The 22,262-nt window shown below is 39.9% G+C and overlaps 1 pseudogene; it reads left to right on the forward strand.

Annotated features, from left to right (window-relative positions):
• The first annotated feature begins 1,040 nt into the window (after nt 1–1,040).
• On the forward strand, nt 1,041–22,208 carry LOC142836625 (small ribosomal subunit protein eS26 pseudogene; annotated as a pseudogene).
• Nucleotides 22,209–22,262: the final 54 nt, after the last annotated feature.

A 22,262-nucleotide genomic window follows, 5' to 3' on the forward strand; every position in this document is an offset into this window, starting at 1 on the left:
ACTGCTAGGAGCCCTTGATGACAAGCAGGCACCCGCGGCTTATCTACGTCTGTCTTACAAGTGCTGCGAAAACCAAAGTATCTGTGCACACCTCTTTTATCTACAAGAGACTGAAGCACACAGTAAGGTGCTGCCCCTTACCGGAGCAAGCATACCAGTGAGACACTCGATGAATCTTTTTCATAGTTTTTCAGCGTCTGATGGGCAATATTTATGTCTTTGTTTTAACACCGACTCTAGTACTGTGATAACGGACTGCTAGGAGCCCATGATCACAAGCAGGCACCCGCGGCTTATCTACGTCCGTCTTACAAGTACTGCAAAAAAGAAAGTATCTGTGCATGCCTCTTTTATCTACAAGAGACTGAAGCAGACAGGAACGTACTGCCCCTTACCGGAGCACGCATACCAGTGAGCCACTCGATGAATGTCTTTTTTGAAGTTTTTCAGCGTCTGATGGGCAATATTTATGTCTTTGATTTAACACCGACTCTAGTACTGTGATAACGAACTGCGAGTAGCCCATGATGACAAGCAGGCACCTGCGGCTTATCTACGTCCGTCTTACAAGTGCTTGCGAAAACTAAAGTTTCTGTGCTTGGCTCTTTTATCTACAAGAGACTGAAGCGCACAGTAAGGTGCTGCCCCTTACCGGAGCAAGCATACCAGTGAGCCACTCAATGAATCTCTTTTTCGAAGTTTTTCAGCGTCTGATGGGCAATTTTTATGTCTTTGTTTTAACACCGACTCTAGTACTGTGATAACGGACTGCTAGGAGCCCGTGATGACAAGCAGGCACCCGCGGCTTATCTACGTCCGTCTTACAAGTACTGCGAAAAAGAAAGTATCTGTGCATGCCTCTTTTATCTACAAGAGACTGAAGGGCACAGTAAGGTCCTGCCCCTTACCGGAGCAAGCATACCAGTGAGACACTCGATGAATCTCTTTTTCGAAGTTTTTCAGCGTCTGATGGGCAATTTTTATGTCTTTGTTTTAACACCGACTCTAGTACTGTGATAACAGACTGCTAGGAGCCCGTGATGACAAGTAGGCACCCGCGGCTTATCTACGTCCGTCTTACAAGTGCTGCGAAAAGGAAAGTTTCTGTGCTCGACTCTTTTATCTACAAGAGACTGAAGCCCACAGTAAGGTCCTGCCACTTACCAGAGAAAGCATACCAGTGAGCCACTCGATGAATCTCTTTTTTGAAGTTTTTAAGCATCTGATGGGCAATTTTTATGTCTTTGTTTTAACACCAACTCTAGTGCTGTGATAACGGACTGCTAGGAGCCCTTGATGACAAGCAGGCACCCGCGGCTTATCTACGTCCATCTTACAAGTGCTGCGAAAAAGAAAGTATCTGTGCATGGCTCTTTTATCTACAAGAGACTGAAGGGCACAGTACGGTCCTGCCCCTTACCGGAGCAAGCATGCCAGTGAGCCACTCGATCAATCTCTTTTTCAGCATCTGATGGGCAATATTTGTCTTTGTTTTAACACTGACTCTAGTGCTGTGATAACGGACTGCTAGGAGCCCTTGATGACAAGCAGGCACCCGCGGCTCATCTACGTCCGTCTTACAAGTGCAGCGAAAACGAAAGTATCCGAAAATGAAAGTATCTGTGCGCGCCTCTTTTATCTACAAGAGACTAAAGCGCACAGTAAGGTACTGCCGCTTATCTACGTCAGACTTACTGTACCTAACAGTCATAATGGTGGTTCCAAAATGATGATCAAAAGCCCTCCCAGAAGATCACTAAGGCCTCCATGCTACAAAATTAACTTTTAGCTTTTGGGGAGAGAAATGAAAATACACCAGGAAATGGAAAGATCTCCCCATGTTCTTAGATAGAGAAAATAAACATAATAAATATGGCAATCTGTCCAAAAGCAATCTGTAGATTAAATGGAATCCATACCAAAACAACAACAAATTCTTAATGTCAGTTTAAAGAGCAATAATCAATATCAAAAAACCAATGATGGACAACATAATCCTGTACAGGAAAGTAAGTTCCAGAGGCATAAAAATCCATCAACCTCCATTACAGAGATAAAGTATTGGAAACAGCTTGGTATTGGCATGAAAACAGACTTGACCACTGGAATCAAATCAAAGACACAGATAGTAATCCACACAGAAGTTCAGCTGATTTTTGACCAAGAAGCTAAAATTATACAATGAAATAAAGATCGCATCTTCAACAAATGGTGCTGGCATAACTGTATGTCAACATGTAGAGGAATGAAACTAGATAAATATCTATCAACATGCAAAAAACTAATGTCCAAAGTAATCTCCAAAATATATAAAGAGCTAAAGAAATTAGACATCAAAAGATGAAAATGTCTTACCTCCTGAGGACCGAATGGATATGGTTGGGAGGCTGCTTGTTTGCTCCGGATGCTCAGAACTAAATGATAAGACAGAAACCATATTACTTGGAATACTCATTGGACAATAGCTTAAGCGTATTTATGGGTAACTCATATCATAAATTAAAGCAATCTCCTTTAATCTGTATATTGTCTTCCCTTGTAAAATTCCATCATCTGTCTCCGTACTAGCTATATTGCTTCTCTCTGACTCTGCATTCTTTCTATCAACATTGACTTTCAATTTCCTGACTGGCTCAAACACTATCTGAAACAGATTTGTTATTAAGCAACCATATTCACAGCACAGACAGATGGGACTCTCATATCACCTTAAGCTGAAGAGAAAGCTGCTAACATTCTGCTTTCTTTCTCCTAATGTTAAAACCACATTTCTTCACTTTTACTTTTCCATTTCTAGAACCAACATTTTTATATTCTCATTCTTATGATTTATGATTGCCAACAAGTCTGCAGCAAAATGAGGAAATAAGAACTCCAGAATACAAAATGGAAGGGGACTGGGGCATAGGGGACAAAGTAGTGAAGGCAACTGTTGCAGTAGTTTCTTAATCACACTGAACATGTACCCAAGCAAGCACGCCCTTTTGTCTGTGATGTCCCTTGCCAGCAAGTGGCTTTATCCCATCCAAGCTTTCCACCAAGGACTCCTATCTACCTGCAGGGTGTTGAGGTCCACCATCACAGCCTACTCCAGGGTGGATAAAAGAGACTCCAGGGCTAAGAGAACTAAGAGAAGGCAGACCAAGAAAAAACCACAAGCACACACCTAGCCACAGCAAAGAGCGTACCAAGCAGCCAAGACTCTCCTAACAGGATTGGTACAAATGTACATGCTGTTATGTCAGAATACCTCCAAAAATGTGAAAGACAACATGATAGTATGAGAATCCAGTGAGTATACAACAGGAAAATTTGAACACCCTAATCCCGAGGAAGAAAAAATAGACCTTAAAATTAAAATTAGAAAAGAGATAGGGTCCATCAAACATAATGTGAAAAACAACTGTAAACAAATGGAAGAAGAATAACAACTTTGAAGAAATGAAAAATCCAAAGATACCCTAGTAAAGGAAACCAAGAAGAAGCGATTCAAACCAGTAATGGATAGAGTTGAAGAAATCCTCACCACATCGTAAAACACAAATGATACAGTATTAAGAAAGAATATTAAGAGAAGCAAAGGAAAAAGGTCTAATACTAACTTGTAGAAACAAAAATGACTTCTAACTTAAACCAATCAAAAGAGAATAATATGGAAACTTTAAACTCATAGCAGGTATATTTCAAGGGATGAAGTATGAATACCAAATATAAATTTCAGTAATATAAATGCACCCACATTACTAGAAATAAATTTACACCTCAAACCACACTAACAGTTGGAGACTGCAGCACTATCTCAACAATGGATAGGTCAACCAGACAGAAACATAACAGAGAAATAAGAGAAATAATAGACATAATTAAATAAATGGACTTGACATCTGTAGATCAAGCCAAATATTAAAAAATATACCCTCAGCGTCTACAGAAACTTCTAGAAAATTGACCACATACTTGATAACAAAGTAAAGCTAATATGCCACAAAAAAATTTTGCGTAGGCATGAGGATCTCTGTGAGTTAGAGTCAGGCCTGGTATAGAACAGCTACTTCCAGGACAGGAAACAAAAGCTACAGAGAAACCCTGTCTCAAAAATCAAAAAAAAAATTAAGAAAAAAGGGACGGGGCTGTTTAGATGGGTTAGTGGTTAAAAACATTGCCTGCTCTTCCATGTCGTGAGTTCAATTCCCAGTAATCACATGGTGGCTGACAACCATCTGTAATGATGTCTGGCATATAACACCAGAAAGCAGACAAACTCATGGAAACTTAACAGTCAACCACTAAACCACGCCTGGGTCATAGAAGAAATAAAAGAAATTAAAGTCTTCCCTGAATTCAACGAAAACAAAGACACAAATTAAACAAACCAAAAGCAGCGCTAAGCTCACATTAGACACCTAAAAGCACAGCTGAGAGCTATAGAAAAAAAACATTCTTACCCAGGAGTAGAAGGCTGGAAATTATCAAATGGAGGACTCGAACAAACAAAATATAAACACAAAAAACAATCCAAAGAAGTCAATGAAACAAAGAACTGGTTATTTGAGTAAAAACAATATTCACAAATGGGTATCCAATGTAATAAAAACTTACAGAAAGAGAACACGCAAATTAACAGGATAAGTAATGAAATGAGGGACATAACAGACACTGAAGATATTCAGAAATAATTATATCTTAACACAAAGGCCTATATGCCAAAGTTGGAGAATGTAAAATAAATGGACTTGTTTTTAGATAAATAACATACCAAATTTCAATAAGACCAAGGGAACAATGTAAATAGATCGTGAAGTGGTGAGGAAATATAAGCAGCCAAAAAAAACCTACATACCAAGAAAAACACAGCACCAATTAGTTTTACTACATAATTTTACCAGAAATTCAAAGAGCTGATACCCAAACTCCTTAACGTGTGTCACTTAATAGAAACAGAAGCTTTATATTAAGCAACAGTGGTACCATGACACTGAACGAAAAAATAAAAAGCCACCAAGATAGAATTAAAGAACAATCTCGCTCATGAACATCGACGAAAAAATTCCCAATAAGATTCTGAAAAACCTGATTCAAAAAAATAGGAGGCTTTATCACAGAGATACTGGGCCGGTTCAACACATGGAAATCCAATCAAATCTATCATATAAATACACTGAAAGAAAATGAAACAATATGATCATTTCAGTAGAGAAAAATAACAGTAATTGTCAAAACTAGTCATTAATCTCTTAATATACATGCGCTAATTTCAAATATAATGACACAGGCTATGGGAATAGATAAGAAAACAAGAATAAGCCATCTGTTGTACACAGGAAACTTACCTCAAACTCAAAAAAAGACAGTACCTCAGAGTAAAAAATATGGAAAAGGACCCAAGAAACAAGCAAGTGTGGCTATCCTAATATCTAACATTAGATTTCAAAATAAAGGTGTCAGAAGAATTGGAGAATGACACTATATACAATGACACTATATATATATAACAAGTTATATCTGTCTAGATGAAGTCTCAATCATTGTCATTTATACCCATAATACAACTGCATTCACACATGTAAAAGGAACAGTATTAAAACTCAAATTACTCATCAAAACCTACACACTAATGGCAGGATATCTCTGTATTCCACAATCGACAATGAACAGGTCAACCAGACAAAAATTTATAAGAGAAATAAGAGATGTAATGAATGAAATGGGCCTAACAGATATCTATAGAATATTCCACCCAAACAAAAAAGAACATACCATCTTCTCAGCACCTCATGTAAACTTCCACAAAAATGACCACACACTGTGTAACCCAGCAAACAAAAAAAAGTTGTAACACACTGTGTACTATCAAATCACCACGATTTAAAATTAGAACCTGAAAATAATAGTAATCTCATAAATCCTACAAAACAAAGGAAATTCAGCAAACCACTGAACCACCCATGGGTCAAGGTAAAATAAATTAAATACTAAAATTCTACAAATATGAAGGATTCCAGCTGCTGGACTGACATGCATGCAGTGGGAGGGCAAGTGTCCCACGGCCAGGTTAACACAAGGACTCAGGCCCAGGAGGAGGTGAGAACCACAGAGGGCGATGGGAGCCAAGGCTGGGGAAAACCTGATCCAGCCACTCCTGTCATGTGGCAGTGTGCGCCATCCAGGTTCAGTGTGTTGCTGAAAGCAGGCAGGGAGACAGGTCTGTGCACTGCCTGAGCTAAGTAGACAGGTACCCAGCTCTTCATGGACCATGGGGAGATCTCAATGAAGCCAAGACAGAAAGAGGAAAAGCTGGCCCCAGAGACTCGGGAAACACTCCAGCTCTTCCCTCCCCAGAACCTTCACCACTGCGTCTTAAACTTCAGTCTATAACTGCAGCCCTGGCTAGTAAAATCTCTGAGCAGGACCATGTAGGACCTTGTCATGGATTCCCCAGCCACCTAGCATGTGTGTGAGCCCTGCCCCCTCCTTGCCAGATCTTTCCTTAAAGTCTGCTCAGCCTGTTTGTGGGGTTTCATCCAAAGTCAGGTATTTATAGTGACCAAATTTCCTCTGTCACAGGAGTGGGGTCACTGTGCCATGGGGCTTCTGCCCTAGAGGTGGTACTGGCAGCTGGTGTAAGCTGAGGAAAACTCTACACCATTTGGAAAGAGGAGTGGTCTTTGCAGCCAAGCCCTCCTCCAAACCGGGGGCCTGAATTCTCCACCTGCCACTGGCATGCACTGAGTCACTGCTGTGCCTCTCCTAGCACCTAGTCTGGGAGAGAGCTGCTCTGGAGGGATTCAAGGTCCGGGTGCCCAATGTAAACTGATCTGATGTAGATGGATCCCTCCCTCCCATGTTCATGTGCACAACCATTACCTCCTCGGAGTTCCAAATCATCTTTATGATCCTCAGGGAGACCAAATACCCAGTAGGGTCTCTTGCCTCCCCCAGTCCCCAGCAACTGCTCATCTGTACATTTAGCACTGTGGAGGCTCCCATAGTGGGACCATTCAGCATTTAGCCTCTACTGACCAAACTGCTTTTTAGACTCGTCTATGTTCTGGCATTATCAGAATCTCATTCCTTGCTGTAACTAAACAGTCTTCAATTATGTGAAGCCGGCAGGCAAATGGCAGGTGCTTTTAGGAGAGAAAGCGCCAGTTTAAGAGATGCTTTCAAAAGGGAGGAAAAGGTAGTTGATATGTGTATCGTCATTTTCTTTCTTTACCAGTGTATGCACATGGGCCCTAGGAATAACCACTGCTGGGCTGGAGAGATGGCTCAGTGGTTAAGAGCACTGGCTACTCTTCCAGGTCTTGAGTTCAATTCCCAGCAACAACATGGGTAGCTTACAACCATCCATAATAAGATATGGTGCCCTCAAAAAAAAGATATGGTGCCCTCTTCTGGCCTTCAGGGATACATGCAGGCAGTACACTGCATAATTAATAAATAAATAAATAGTCTTATTTAAAAAAATATGAAGGAACATTGTACCCAAACCTGTGGAACACTATGAAAGCAGTGCTAAGAGGAAAGTTCATAGCTAATACAGAAAGCGCAGTGACTTAACAGCACATATGAATGCTCTAGAACAAAAAAAGCAGACATGCCCAGAAGTAGAAAACAGAAACTAATCAAATTGAGGGCTCAAATAAATTATTTAGAAACAAAAAATGCAATGAATCAATGAGACAAAGAGCAGGTTACTTGAGTAAATAAAAGATAGACAAACCCTTATGCAAACTAATAAAAAAGACAAGAGAGAAGATCCAAACTAACACAATCAGAAATAAAAAGGAATACATGACAACAAACACTAATGAAATCCACAAAATACTTAGAGCAAACAACAGAAACCTGTACTACACAAAATTGGGAAACCTAAAAGAAATGGACAATTTTCTGGCTAGGTACCATTTACCTAAATCTAATAAAGCCTAGGTGAGCAGTTTAAATAGGCATATACTCTTTAATGAAATAGAAACTCATAAAAAGCAAACAATATATCCGAGGGACCAATGGTTTTAATGAAGAATTGCTATACTCCTCTAAGTGTTGCACATAGCCAGACCTCTTTTTGAGACTACATTAAGATTGATGACAACCACACAAAGACTCACCCGAGAAAGAAAATTAACAATCTCAATAATGAACATGAACACAAAAATACTGAATAAAATGATGGAAAACCGAATCCAGGAATACATTTTGAAAACCTTCATTAACAATTAAGCTTCATCAAAAAGATGCAGGGATGGTACAAAATTCATAAATGCATTAATGTAATCCATAAGAGTTTCTTTCAACCAAATGCAGAATATTTACATACTTTATGAATAAAACTCAATTAACTTAAAAATCTAAAAGGAGGAAAATATGGAGGCACAAGACTAGCTTAGAGTGCAGGCTCCTTGTGGCACAGATGAGACAAACTTGGGAAATGGTTGCATGAGAGAACAAGCATAGATGAAAGCAAACTGCCTATTTCTCAAATGTTCTCTCAGAATCTATACCATGGATAAAGAATTTGTTTTTGAGCGCAGTTGCTCACACTGTACCAGTTAAAAAGGAGTGCTTTGCTTCTGTATACTTTTTGCATTGTATCTTTGTACTTATTTTCACTTTTATTACTGATTAATTGAGGTATTGTTTCTAGGAAGGAGAAGCAAGAGTACACACGTACATGAGTACAGAGGTTTCAGAGTTGAGGTATCACTTTTTAGTATGTATAAAACGCCATAGTAAATAAATCTTATTGTGCAGTTGTTCATACTATGCATCACTGGGTACTGATTTACAAGACAACCATACCAAGGGACCACAATGCAGTAGATGTTGAAAGGTGGTGCCAGAACAGGGACCATAAAGAGTAAAAGTTAGGAAGGGATTTAAATTATAAACCAGATAAGTAATCTTAATTACAGGGTAATGGGACAAGCCAAATCCTCTCTGTACCTTGCTATCCTAAAGCATTCAGTAAAAACTCATAGGGTTCACATTTCTCTTTCTGATTTAGAAATGTGTGTGGAAATAATGAAGCCTTAAAATTATTTGGTATCCAGAAGGCACCTAAGATATAGATACTTGGTAAAGAATTAAAGCTAATGTTGAAAAAGCTCTGAGATAGGGTGAGAAAGTACTTGTCTATTTCTGGTCTTATAGGGTTTTTAGGAGCTTTACTATTTTCAAAGTAAAGCAAATGAAAATAACTGGCCACAGTGTCAAAAGAGAAAGTAGTGCCAGCTGCACAAGTAATGACCATGTATAAAAAATTCAAATATTTGGCTCTTTGTCAATGGGAGTACATGACATGTAACTCCAGCATATTGAGGCTGGGAGGAAAGCTGCTATGTATCAGTTGCCTCCCTGGGCTAAATAACAAAACAACAATAAAACAATTCCATTCAGGATAGCAAGGGCAGACCTAAAATTTTCAAGTCCTTTGCAGTAATAAAAGTACATTTGAGGTACCATTTTTGTTCCAATTTTCTTCTCCATTGTTGTGATTAAACTCTATCCAAAGCAACTTAGATAATGAGATTTATCTGGTTGATATCCCTAGATCACAGTCCATCCTTGTGGGAGCTTAGGGTGGAAACTCAAGCTAATAAATGAAGACAATACATGGGGAAACATTGCTTCCTACCTTTCTCGTTTGTCTAAGCTAGTTCTTCTGCAGGTCCACTTGCTTAGAGATATTTTCAACTCAGTGGAAGAGCCTTCCCACACTTTAAATCAATACAATTTCTCTCAGATGCAGCAATTAGATGTTCTCATCTATGCACACCCTCAACTGATGCTTCTTCAGATAACCCTAGGCAATGTCATGTTGACAGGTGAGGCTAATTAGGAAAAAGGCAATAATATACAAGGAGGTTTTAAAGATCGAAAGTAAATGTATTAATCACATCCAATCACTTAAACAGCCAAAGCCCAAACAGCAACTGGAAAACACAGAAATGTCAGGGAATGGAAAGAGGAAGGCCTCTAAGAACAATAAATAAAAAAAACTAAAACCAACTCTCCACAGAAACTTCTCAAACCAACGAAAACATAAGGAACTTTTAACATGAAATTTTCTAGATACAAAATTGTTGAAGGCCAGCCCGGCGGTGGCGGCGCACGCCTTTAATCCCAGCACTCGGGAGGCAGAGGCAGGCGGATCTCTGTGAGTTTGAGACCAGCCTGGTCTACAAGAGCTAGTTCCAGGACAGGCTCCAAAACCACAGAGAAACCCTGTCTCGAAAAACCAAAAAAAAAAAAAATTGTTGAAGGCCGATCATTTTCCAGAGGAACAATCAGATGATAATAAAACTAACAACATAGATTGCAGCACTCAAAAAATGAGACATAAAGACATAGCCTACAAATATAGACTATAATTTCTTAAACAGAAATGACAGGATTCTAATCAAAATCAAACTACCAGAAATCAATGACGATAACTCATCCAGTACACCACATTCTTTGGAGAGATTCACTTGAAGCCTTCTGAGGTTTTAACTTTGTAGAAGATATTGTGACTACTAAAAGGATATCATTCAGCCAGGCAATGGTGGCCCACGCCTTTAATCCCTGCATTCAAAGAGGCAGGTGGTTCTCTGTGAGTTTGAGACCAGTCTGGTCTACAGAGCTAGTTCCAGGACAGGCTCCAAAGCCACAGAGAAGCCCTGTCTCGAAAAACCAAAAAATAAAAAATAAAAATAAAGAAAAAAATAAAAGGATATCATTCTATTATGATAAAGAATAGGATGTCTGTTAGGGTCACTTAGACAACATTTTGCTTACTATTGTTGTGTCCAGGTGGCATGCAATTATTGAGGAGGGGGCAGACCATTAAAATCTATTAAACCAGAAGCAAAGTTGATTCCAGAAAAAAAGGAAAAAACCTCCATGGGGCACACAAAGCTTATAAGTTATATCTGATCACCACCTGAGATTGGATTTCTATATCAGTGGCGATGGGAGATTTACAAACTACCCTATTTATAGCAAGAAGCAAGCATTATGCATGAACAAAAGAATTTTTATAACCTTGAGGTAAAGCTCAGGTACTAATTGCTTTGTTTGTTGTTACCATTTCCAATAACAGGGTTTTTCAGTGAAACTAGGGTTTGCATTTAGCCTATTGTTTCTGTCTGCCACTTTCTGGTGTTCTTTATTGAAGTTCTGTAATCCCTTGATACTGACAGTTTTGCATGTCAAGACAGGGTATGGGACAATGCACAATAAAAAAGTCATGTACATCCCTTAATTTAAAAGTTAACTCAGCCTTTCTAAAAACTGAAAAATGCAGCTGTTCTAGAATTATTATACTTTCATGGCACACAGGTTGTGAGCCTATAATGGCCCCTTGAGCACCATGTTAGAGGTCTTTGAGAAGTGGGTCTTTTGGCTGGTTGTAAATCATGGTTGTCTCATTTGTTATAGGAATGTACCTTAATGGCTTATTAATCTTGGTGAACAAACATTTGCATCTCATGATACTAATATCTAACAGGCATGGTTAGCATACTACTTATCTTTGGGGAATTTGGGATGCAGCCCTCCCTTACTTAAATTCTACTGTGTGACTTAATGTCTCCTAAGAACTGGTAAATCTTTATACCATTAATGCTACTATCAATTATGCTCTACTTCAATTTAGCAGTGGAGTGCTACTCTACACAGGAGAAACCGTTTACAAGCTCCACAAAATTAACTACAAATGGATCCTAAACATAAATGGTAAAAGTGCAGAACTTCTAAAGATACTGTGGTCTCCGAGTTTGGAAAATATGGTGATATCTCTCCACATGCGGCAAAATAAGCACTACAGCCACCACCATTTGCAGCTGCTCAGTGCAGACACAGCCCAGGCAGTGAAGTTATTCAGAGACTGCCATGGAGAGTTGCAAGGATCACTTAGGACTACTTACTTAGGATAAGGCAGGAACACACTAACCTCTTTGTCCACTGGCTCCCAACCCATCAGGGGAGGACTGTACAGATCAGCCGCACTCCTCAGCAGGCTAGTTTATGGACAGTGGCTCCTGACCTGCCAAGCACAGCCACGTGGGAAGAGCAGCCACATGCATTAAGCCCAGCCACTCCTCCCACCTGGGGACATTGGCCCCTTACTAACCTTGGCCCATCACTCCTCCAATCTGTGGAGAGCAACCACTCATTCACCATGGTACAGCTGACAAACTCTCTCCCCACAAGGGAACCCAAGACACAGTGCACAAGAGACTATGATTTCTTCAGGAAGCGATAAACTGGGAGTCCTTGCTCCCTGAAGAACCCATCCATTTGACTGGTGGAGGCTCTGATTGGTTAGTGAGGTCTGAGTGTCAGAATCAGGTGAGCAGAAGGTCCCAGCAATGTCTGCTAATCACACCTATCCCAGATTGACTGTAGAACTAAGTCAAATTCAACAGCAAGTCTCTTGCTAATGTAAATCAATGGGTTGGGTTTTAAAAGGAAGTATACAAATTCAGAAAGGGGCTAATCAGACAATGTTGCACAAGAGAAACATTGGGTAAACCAAGAACATTATAAACAAAGTCCACAGTGGTGTTGGAACTGATAACCATAGTTTTCACCCTTCTGTGAAAAGTCTTGGGTTCTGAGGACCCAGACCAGCAATGGAAGAGGTTTCTCAGCTTCCATGTAAAATGTTAGTCACTGAGTGCTGTAATCTAACACATGGAGTTGCATTCAATTGTCTGTTTCTCAAACATCTCAGCTGACTTTATCCAATCAGGATTGTACATATCTGCATAGATCTGCTCATTGGAAACTGAATACTCAGTAGTTCAAGCTCCCCTCCCTAAATTGCACACGCACGAATTATGTCTGTCTTCACTCACGTGGAAGGAATTAATACATGCAGGGAAATTATAGAGAAAGTCACTCATCATGCCCCATCAGTCAGTCCTTCTTTAAAATGAAGACCCCTGCAGCTCACTGCCTTCAAGTTCAGTCTGTGACCTGGCTATTATCTGTTTTCTCAGAGTAGTGTTCCTCCGCTTCTGGTCTGAATGGAGAAGACAGGCTCCATAAACAAATCCTCTCTCTGTTCTGCAATGGACAGTCCACTATGTACTCAAACTGGCAATTTCAGAATGTTGTGGTGCTGCAGACATGCAATCCAAGGTTTAGAGTGTTTAGGCAAGAAGACAAGAAGGGCAATGCCTTGTGGGGCTACAGACAGGGTTCAAATATACTTCAATCAACATAGGAGACCTTGACTCAAAATTTCTTTTCATAAAGACTAGAAATGCCAATGTTCTAGAATTAATATACCTTTATGGCACAACAGGACTTAATGGGGTTGTGACACTGGCATGGTCTCTTGAGCAGCATTAAAAGGATGGTTTTTTAATGGAGGAATGGGTGTTTCTGCTGTTTTTAAAACAGGGCTGTCGCCTTTGTTTTGGGAATGCAGCTGGTTAATCCTAGGGAACAAACATTTATGTCTTATACTAATCTCTAACATGTGCAGTTAGCATACCATTAACCTTTGGAGGATTTGGGATGCAACTCTCCCTTATATAAATTCTACTTTGTGACTTAATATTTTCTAAGAATTTATACCATCAATCCTAGTCTTATCACAGTAACAGTGGAGTGCTACTCTATAAAGGAACTACTGTTTACAAGCTCCACAGAATTAACTACAGATGGATAGTAAACCTAAATGTTAAATGTTCAAAGTGCAAAACTTCTGGAAGATACTAGAGGGACCAGGGCTCTCCAACCTTGGCAAATCTGTGTTACATGGGGCTGATTTCATAAAGGATATTTCAAAGCACAGTCCCGCTCCCTGTGCTCTGCACAGATGCAGTCAGGAGAGTGCCAGTCGGCCCAAGAGATACAAAGAACATGCAGGACCACTCAGATCATGCTGGAGCACACTGGATGATGCAGGACCAGGCAAGAATATAAAAAAATCTGCATTTGATCACTAACTACCACATAGCCCGGGGAAGATGAACCACACTGGCTCTCTTAGCTCAGCACCAGAGAACTTATACATAAAAATCGTAAGATTATTCAGGTATTCCATGGGTACGATTCAGATAAAACTCTGACAATTACTGCCCTAAGCTTCACTGAGCTCAAGAGTATATTGCTCAGCTTCAAGACCTGACAGCCAGCCATCCAGAACTGTAAAATGTGTCGTTGCACTATTTAGCCACATGGTGGCAGCACGCGTCTACTATACTGTCGCCCGGCAAGAGACTCATAAAGAAGTAGGAGTCTGAGAAGACTAAAAGAAATAGTGACTAGGCAAAAATGCTACATTCAGGGAACAAACACTATAGAAGTCCATAGGACAATGAGAGGAACTGCATCCCAGGAAGCCTGTAGCCAGGTGATAAGGCTAAAAGAGAGACTGTTCACTCAGGCATTATCACCACCTAAGACTCTCCACTGAAAGTCTAAGCTATGATGAAGAGAGCATGGACCTTACAGCCCTCTCCTACTCACTTTTTCCTGTTTCTGGTCTGCCTGATCCCACAGAAAACAAGAAATGCTTCTGTTTGGTTTTAATTTTCTGATCACCCAGATGTTTTAAATGAGCAAAGGATTCTGTTCCAGGTTGGTATAAATAGGAGCTGATATTTATTTCAGGTAGAAAGGACAGCTTAGTTACATCAGTCACTGCAATAGGGGTTTGTTCTGAATCCCAACTAAAGAGAGTTCTTTACTATAGGTTATAACCTATAGGTTTTTAGAGAGGGTGGGTGATCTAAGGCAATGTATGGCTTTGTACAAGCTCAATTTTTGGGGGGTTGCTATATGCCTGAAGTCAGGAAGGCAGAGAGGTGAGGACCTAATTTTAATCCCCAGAAACCACAAGGTAGAACCAACTCCCACAAGCTGTCTTCTGTCTTCAACATGTATGCTATGGTGCATGAGTGCATGTATGCCCACAAAAATGCACACACATACACACATAATAAATAAGTTTTTGAAGTTATGCCTGAAGAGTCAGAACTAGGTACAAAGACTCACACTTGCAATCTCAGCATCTCGAATACTAAAGCAGTATTCTGCTTTAATACCAGGCCACCTTAGGTTGTCTGAAACCCTGTCTCTGAAAGAACATGATAAAGGACTGAAACCCTAGATTATGAGCTTCACTGTTACAAAATTTCCAGTGACCTCGAGCAAACACCTTGTCACCGTTCTGATTGTCAGTTTTCTGGTAAACAAACAGAAGTCTGAATCAAATGTCCCATGCTAGGCTAGGATCTACTGTTCTATGCTTATCCTCCTAGGATCCTTTACTTTCTGTCACTGAACAAACTCAGAGTGTGGTGAGTGCCGCTTCTCCACCACCAGTGACAAATGATCTTGAACTCCATCAGTCCTGAGCCAAATTGAAGTCTGGCCACATGATTCCATAGTAAGCACCAGACATAACAAGTTTTTAAAAATGTCCTAACTTCATTCATTCTGACCCTAAACAATAAAGAAGGCAAGGAGAAAGGTTTGTGCTTCTTGGGTTCACATAGACTTCCAACAGACAATAAACATCCACAAGTTAAGACCCAGGGAGGTGCTGTCTTGTGGTAATCAAGATCTATCAGAGTTAAGATAAGACATCAGATGGCTCCTCTTTTCATAATGTAGTGTTTCCTACTCTTTGTCTCTCTCATGTCTGTGACCTACACCTAAGCATCCTACCTCGAATCTGGAAACTCCTCTGAGACAGCAGTCTCAGCTCAATGCCTGGGTGTAACACACACACACACACAGCTGACTTTTAGAATGCAGCCTCCTGACATAATAGGTCTACAAATCAGGAATGATTTGATTGATCTAATCAATCAGCTCTGTTGTCTGATCAAGTGAGGAACACCCCTCCAAAAGGCTCATGAAAATCCTTCCATATGTGTTGTGTAGCATTTTGTTTGTGTTCTGACAAATAAAACTGGCCTGGAGATCCAGGGTGGAGCTAACCACTAGTTGACCATAGGAGCCCGGTGGTGGTGGTGGTAGTGGTGGTGGTTGGGTAGAGACAGAATCTCACCCTTTTAAATGCAGAAAGGAGATGCATAGAAAGCAAATGGTGACTGCTCCCAGTTCTCTGGTCTTCCAGGTTTTTACTCCCATATCTGTCCCCTGGTTTTTATTGATTAACTGTAGTTGGATTTATGCGTCACCTTTGTAACACAGATCATGTTTTACTTTAAGTTGTTCAAAGGATTCATTGCTTAAACCATTAGCTTGGGAGAAAGATCTGGAAAACAAGCATGAAAAGACTTTGATCACAGACTGCCTCCAAAAAACAAATAGCTAGCTAGCGGTGCAAAGAAAGCAGAAAGGGTTTTTGCAATGCTAGAACTGAAACAAATCTAACTCTGCCCATGCCCCCATTGTACCCAGTGAACAGGATAACTGTGTCTTATTATTTCCCCAGGCTCTTTTGAGCCTTCCTGATGACAAAGAGGGGAAAGACAGTTTGAATAATTGCCCTGCAGGGAGACAGGCCATCTCTTCAACAGTATAATTAACTTTTACAGGGAGGAAGGCAGAGTCTGTGGCAGTTGAATCAATGCTATGGACCTATCAGGACAGCACCAGCACCAGCAGAGAACTTATACATGAAAATCGTAAGATTATTCAGGAATTCTATGGGTACTATTCAGATAAAACTCTGACAATTACTGCCCTAAGCTTCACTGAGCTCAAGAGTATATTGCTCAGCTTCAAGACCTGACAGCCAGCCTTCCAGAACTGTAAAATGTGTCATTGCACTATTTAGCCACATGGTGGCAGCACGCGTCTACTATACTGTCGCCCGGCAAGAGACTCATACAGAAGTAGGAGTCTGAGAAGACTAAAAGAAATAGTTGGACTCAAAATATCAGGTAAAAGCTTTTGTAAACAGTCACTTTAAATGTATCCCAAAGAGCACGACAAAGTGAGTTTGGTACAATCACGTCATCTAAGAGAAAAGGCCCTCTCCACCACACATTTAACAATGGCTCTTCCTCCACCAGTGACTAGGCATTCAGGGAACAAACACTATCGGATGCGCCAGTGACTAGGCAAAAACGCTACATTCAGGGAACAAACACTATAGAAGTTCATAGGACTATGAGAGGAACTGCATCCCAGGAAGCCTGTAGCCAGGTGATAAGGCTAAAAGAGAGACTGTTCACTCAGGCATTATCACCACCTAAGACTCTCTCCACTGAAAGTCGAAGCTATGATGAAGAGAGCGTGGACCTTACAGCCCTCTCCTACTCACTTTTTCCTGTTTCTGGTCTGCCTGGTCCCACAGAAAACAAGAAATGCTTCTGTTTGGTTTTGATTTTCTGATCACCCAGATGTTTTAAATGAGCAAAGCATTCTGAACTCTTAAGTCATCAGCTTCAGTCAAACATTTCTTCTCAGGTAATCCACATTTTAACAAAAGAAGCTAGGAGCAGGCATCCTGGCTTTTGTTAACGGCAGAGGCAGCTTTTCTGCATAGCTACATGATCAGCTCGGACCGGGCTAATGGCTTTTGTGCCATATCGAAATATGGGCCCACAATCCACTCTCTTATTAATTTTAATAAACCCTTTGCTTCTGCAACAAGACAGATATGTCGCGCCTGACTTGGGCAAAGTCCTCATTTACCCAAATTTTCCTGTCATTGGAGCAGGCATCTTTTATGCAAGCCCCTGTCTTAGGCATCTGGGGAGAAGCCTCACACCCGTCATTGACTGACGACCTCTGTAAAGAGATTAGTGGAGATAAATATACTTTTCAGGCCCTGTGTATCAGCCATTACTTGTTAGAATGCATCACAATGCTTTATGTATAATTATGCTCCCAAAGACTATATTCTCCTATCTTAAAGGAGAGTAGAATCACCTGAGTTGAAAATGTTTCCTCCGCTGGTACAGAACATCATTCAGAGTTTACTTTCTCAGCATGCATATCAACTCCACATTTAGTCAATCTCTTTCAGCCAAATCTCAACCGCAGCAACTCACAATCATGATTTTTCCACATCATCAGTCAATACCGTTCTTTAGTTTTCTAATATCGTAACTTCATGTTTAGCCGGTAAAAACCAGCTCTCCCAATTTTCATAATTTCATGTTTGGCAGATCAAAACCAGCTTTCCCAATTATTGATAATTTCATATTTAGCCAGTAAATACCAGCTCTCCTAATTCGTAATTGCATGTTTAGCCGGTCAGTACCAGCTCTCCAATTATTCATAATTTCATAATTTTCTTTACCATAACTTTATATGAACTTAAAATGACTGGAAACATTCAAAAATTGCTCAAATATAATATGCTTAACCATTGGAGAAATGCAAATCAAAACAACTCTGAGACTACATCTTATGTCTGTAACGTGACCAAGATGAAAAACCCACAACTTATGTTTAAAGGAAACTCCTCCACTGCTGTTGAATTCTCAGAAAATTAGGCAACAAACCATTAAAACTCAGCTATCTCTTCTGGGCCTATATACAAAAGATGCTCAACCATACAACAAGGACACGTGCTTAACAATGTTCATAGCAGAATTACTTTATCATACACAGAATCTGAAAACAACTCAAATGAATCTCCTCTACATATATCATGAACAATATACTCATAAATATCATAAATATTTTTGAGTAACTCTAATCATACAAATTGAAAAACTTGTATAACAAGAACTTTAAATCTCTGAAGGAAGAAATTTAAGCCAACAGAAAATTGAAAGATTTCCTATTCTCTTGTAAAGATAGCACCAATCATAGCAAAATTGACAATGTTATTGAAAGCAATCTACAGATCTAATGCAAATGCCCATTAAACTTGTAACAAAATTCTTCACAGACTTTGAGAAAACAATCCTTAACCTTGTGAGAAAAGACAAAAACTCAGGCTAGCCTGAAAAATCTTAAAATCCTGTACAATCAAGGAACTTCTTAATGCATCACAATCTCTGACTTTAAACTTTACTAGAGGCACAGTACTACAATCGATACACCTTGGATACGAATTCACTTGCCTACAAACAGCAGACTATTAACAAAAAGGCAAAATTGTGAAATGAAAAAGCATTTTAACCTGCTTACCTCAGAGGCTACTTTACTTTAAATCTGGCTTTTTCTTTCAGTTGAAGCTGCACTGCACAGCAGGGAGTAGAACACAGGCTCTTTGTCTGTTAGACTGCCTTCCTGAGCTCTGGCGGGCAGATTTTTAACTAGGTGCCAGGGCTCAAGTCACATCTGCATCTAGCAGTCAGGTAGGCCCTGAATTAGCATCTCTATAAGACACCTTCCAAATTACAAAAGAAAGGAAGCACCAAACGTCTGAACTCTTAAGTCATCAGCTTCAGTCAAACATTTCTTCTCATGCGTATCAACTCAACATTCATAGTCAATCTCTCTTTCAGCCAACTCTCAATCGCTGCAACTCACAATTATGACTTTTCCACATCATCAGTCAATACCGATCTATAGATTTCTAATACCGTAACTTCATGTTTAGCCGGTCAAAACCAGCTCTCCCAATTTGCATAATTTCATGTTTGGCAGGTCAAAACCAGCTTTCCCAATTATTGATAATTTCATATTTAGCCGGTCAATACCAGCTCTCCGAATTACTCTTGATTGCATGTTTAGCCGGTCAGTACCAGCTCTCCAATTATTCATAATTTCATAATTTTCTTTACCATAACTTTATATGAACTTAAAATGACTGGAAACATTCAAAAATTGCTCAAATATTATATGCTTAACCATTGGAAAATGCAAATCAAAACAACTCTGAGACTACATCTTATCTCTGTAACATGACCAAGATCAAAAACTCACAACTTATGCTTAAAGGAAACTCCTCCACTGCTGTTGAATTCTCAGAAAATTAGGCAACAAACCACTTTAAAACTCAGCTATCTCTTCTGGGCTTATATACAAAAGATGCTCAACCATACAACAAGGTCATGTGCTTAAACATGTTCATAGCAGAATTACTTTATCATACACAGAATCTGAAAACAACTCAAATGTATCTCCTCTACATATATCATGAACGAGATAGTCACAAATATCATAAATATTTTTGAGTAACTCTAATCACACAAATTGAAAAACTTGTATAACAAGAACTTTAAATCTCTGAAGGAAGAAATTTAAGCCAACAGAAAATTGAAAGATTTCCTACTCTCTTGTAAAGATAGCACCAATCATAGCAAAATTGACGATGTTATTGAAAGCAATCTACAGATCTAATGCAAATGCCCATTAAACTTGTAACAAAATTCTTCACAGACTTTGAGAAAACAATCCTTAACCTTGTGAGAAAAGACAAAAACTCAGGCTAGCCTGAAAAATCTTAAAATCCTGTACAATCAAGGAACTTCTGAATGCATCACAATCTCTGACTTTAAACTTTACTAGAGGCACAGTACTGAAATCAATCCACCTTGGATACGAATTCACTTGCCTACAAACAGCAGACTATTAACAAAAAGGCAAAATTATGAAATGAAAAAGCATTTTAACCTGCTTACCTCAGAGGCTACTTTAATTTAAGTCTGGCTTTTTTCTTTCAGTTGAAGCTGCACTGCACAGCAGGGAGTAGAACACAGGCTCTTTGTCTGTTAGACTGCCTTCCGGAGCTCTAGGGGGCAGATTTTTTACTAGGTGCGGGGGCTCAAGTCACAGCCGCACGTAGCAGTCAGGTAGGCCCTGAATTAGCATCTCTATAAGACACCTTCCAAATTACAAAAGAAAGGAAGCACCAAACGTCTGAACTCTAAAGTCATCAGCTTCAGTCAAACATTTCTTCTCAGGTAACCCACATTTTAACAAAAGAAGCTAGGAGCAGGCATCCTGGCTTTTGTTAAGGGCAGAGACAGTTTGTCTGCATAGCTACGTGATCAGCTCGGACCGGGCTAATGGCTTTTGTGCCATACCGAAATATGGGCCCACAATCCACTCTCTTATTAATTTTAATAAACCCTGTGCTTCTGCAACAAGACAGATATGTCGCGCCTGACTTGGGCAAAGTCCTCATTTACCCAAATTTTCCCGTCATTGGAGCAGGCATCTTTTATGCAAGCCCCTGTCTTAGGCATCTGGGGAGAAGCCTCACACCCGTCATTGACTGACGACCTCTGTAAAGAGATTAGTGGAGATAAATATACTTTTCAGGCCCTGTGTATCAGCCATATCTTGTTAGGATGCATAACAATGCTTCATGTATAATTATGCTCCCAAAGACTATATTCTCCTATCTTAAAGGAGAGTAGAATCACCTGAGTTGAAAATGTTTCCTCCGCTGGTATAGAACATCATTCAGAGTTTACTTTCTCAGCATGTGTATCAACTCAACATTCATAGTCAATCTCTCTTTCAGCCAATTCTCAATCGCTGCAACTCACAATCATGATTTTTCCACATCATCAGTCAATACCGATCTATAGATTTCTAATACCGTAACTTCATGTTTAGCCGGTCAAAACCAGCTCTCCCAATTTTCATAATTTCATGTTTGGCAGGTCAAAACCAGCTTTCCCAATTATTGATAATTTCATATTTAGCCGGTCAATACCAGCTCTCCGAATTATTCTTAATTGCATGTTTAGCCGGTCAGTACCAGCTCTTCAATTATTGATAATTTCATAATTTTCTTTACCATAACTTTATATGAACTTAAAATGACTGAAAACATTCAAAAATTGCTCAAATATTATATGCTTAACCATTGGAAAATGCAAATCAAAACAACTCTGAGACTCCATCTTATCTCTGTAACATGACCAAGATCAAAAACTCACAACTTGCCTCTTTCGGGAATTGGCTGCATGATGACCAAAAAGGAGAAACAACGGTCGTGCCAAAAAGGGCCGCGGCCATGTGCAGCCAATTCGCTGCACTAACTGCGCCGGCTGTGTGCCCAAGGACAAGGCCATTAAGAAGTTCGTCATTAGGAACATCGTAGAGGCGGCTGCCGTCAGGGATATATCTGAAGCAAGTGTCTTCGATGCCTATGTGCTCCCCAAACTTATGTCAAGCTGCATTACTGTGTGAGCTGTGATATTCATAGCAAGGTAGTCAGGAATCGATCCCAGGAAGCTCGGAAGGACCGAACACCCCCACCACGATTTAGACCTGCTGGTGCGGCACCACGACCTCCACCAAAACCCATGTAAAGTGGCTTCATAAAGATAGAAGAAAACACCTTGGAAAAATAAAATGGAACTTAAACTTTAAAAAAAAAACTCACAACTTATGTTTAAGAGAAACTCCTCCACTGCTGTTGAATTCTC

This window comes from Microtus pennsylvanicus, chromosome 16 (genome assembly GCF_037038515.1).
Source record: "Microtus pennsylvanicus isolate mMicPen1 chromosome 16, mMicPen1.hap1, whole genome shotgun sequence".
Lineage (NCBI taxonomy): Eukaryota > Metazoa > Chordata > Mammalia > Rodentia > Cricetidae > Microtus > Microtus pennsylvanicus.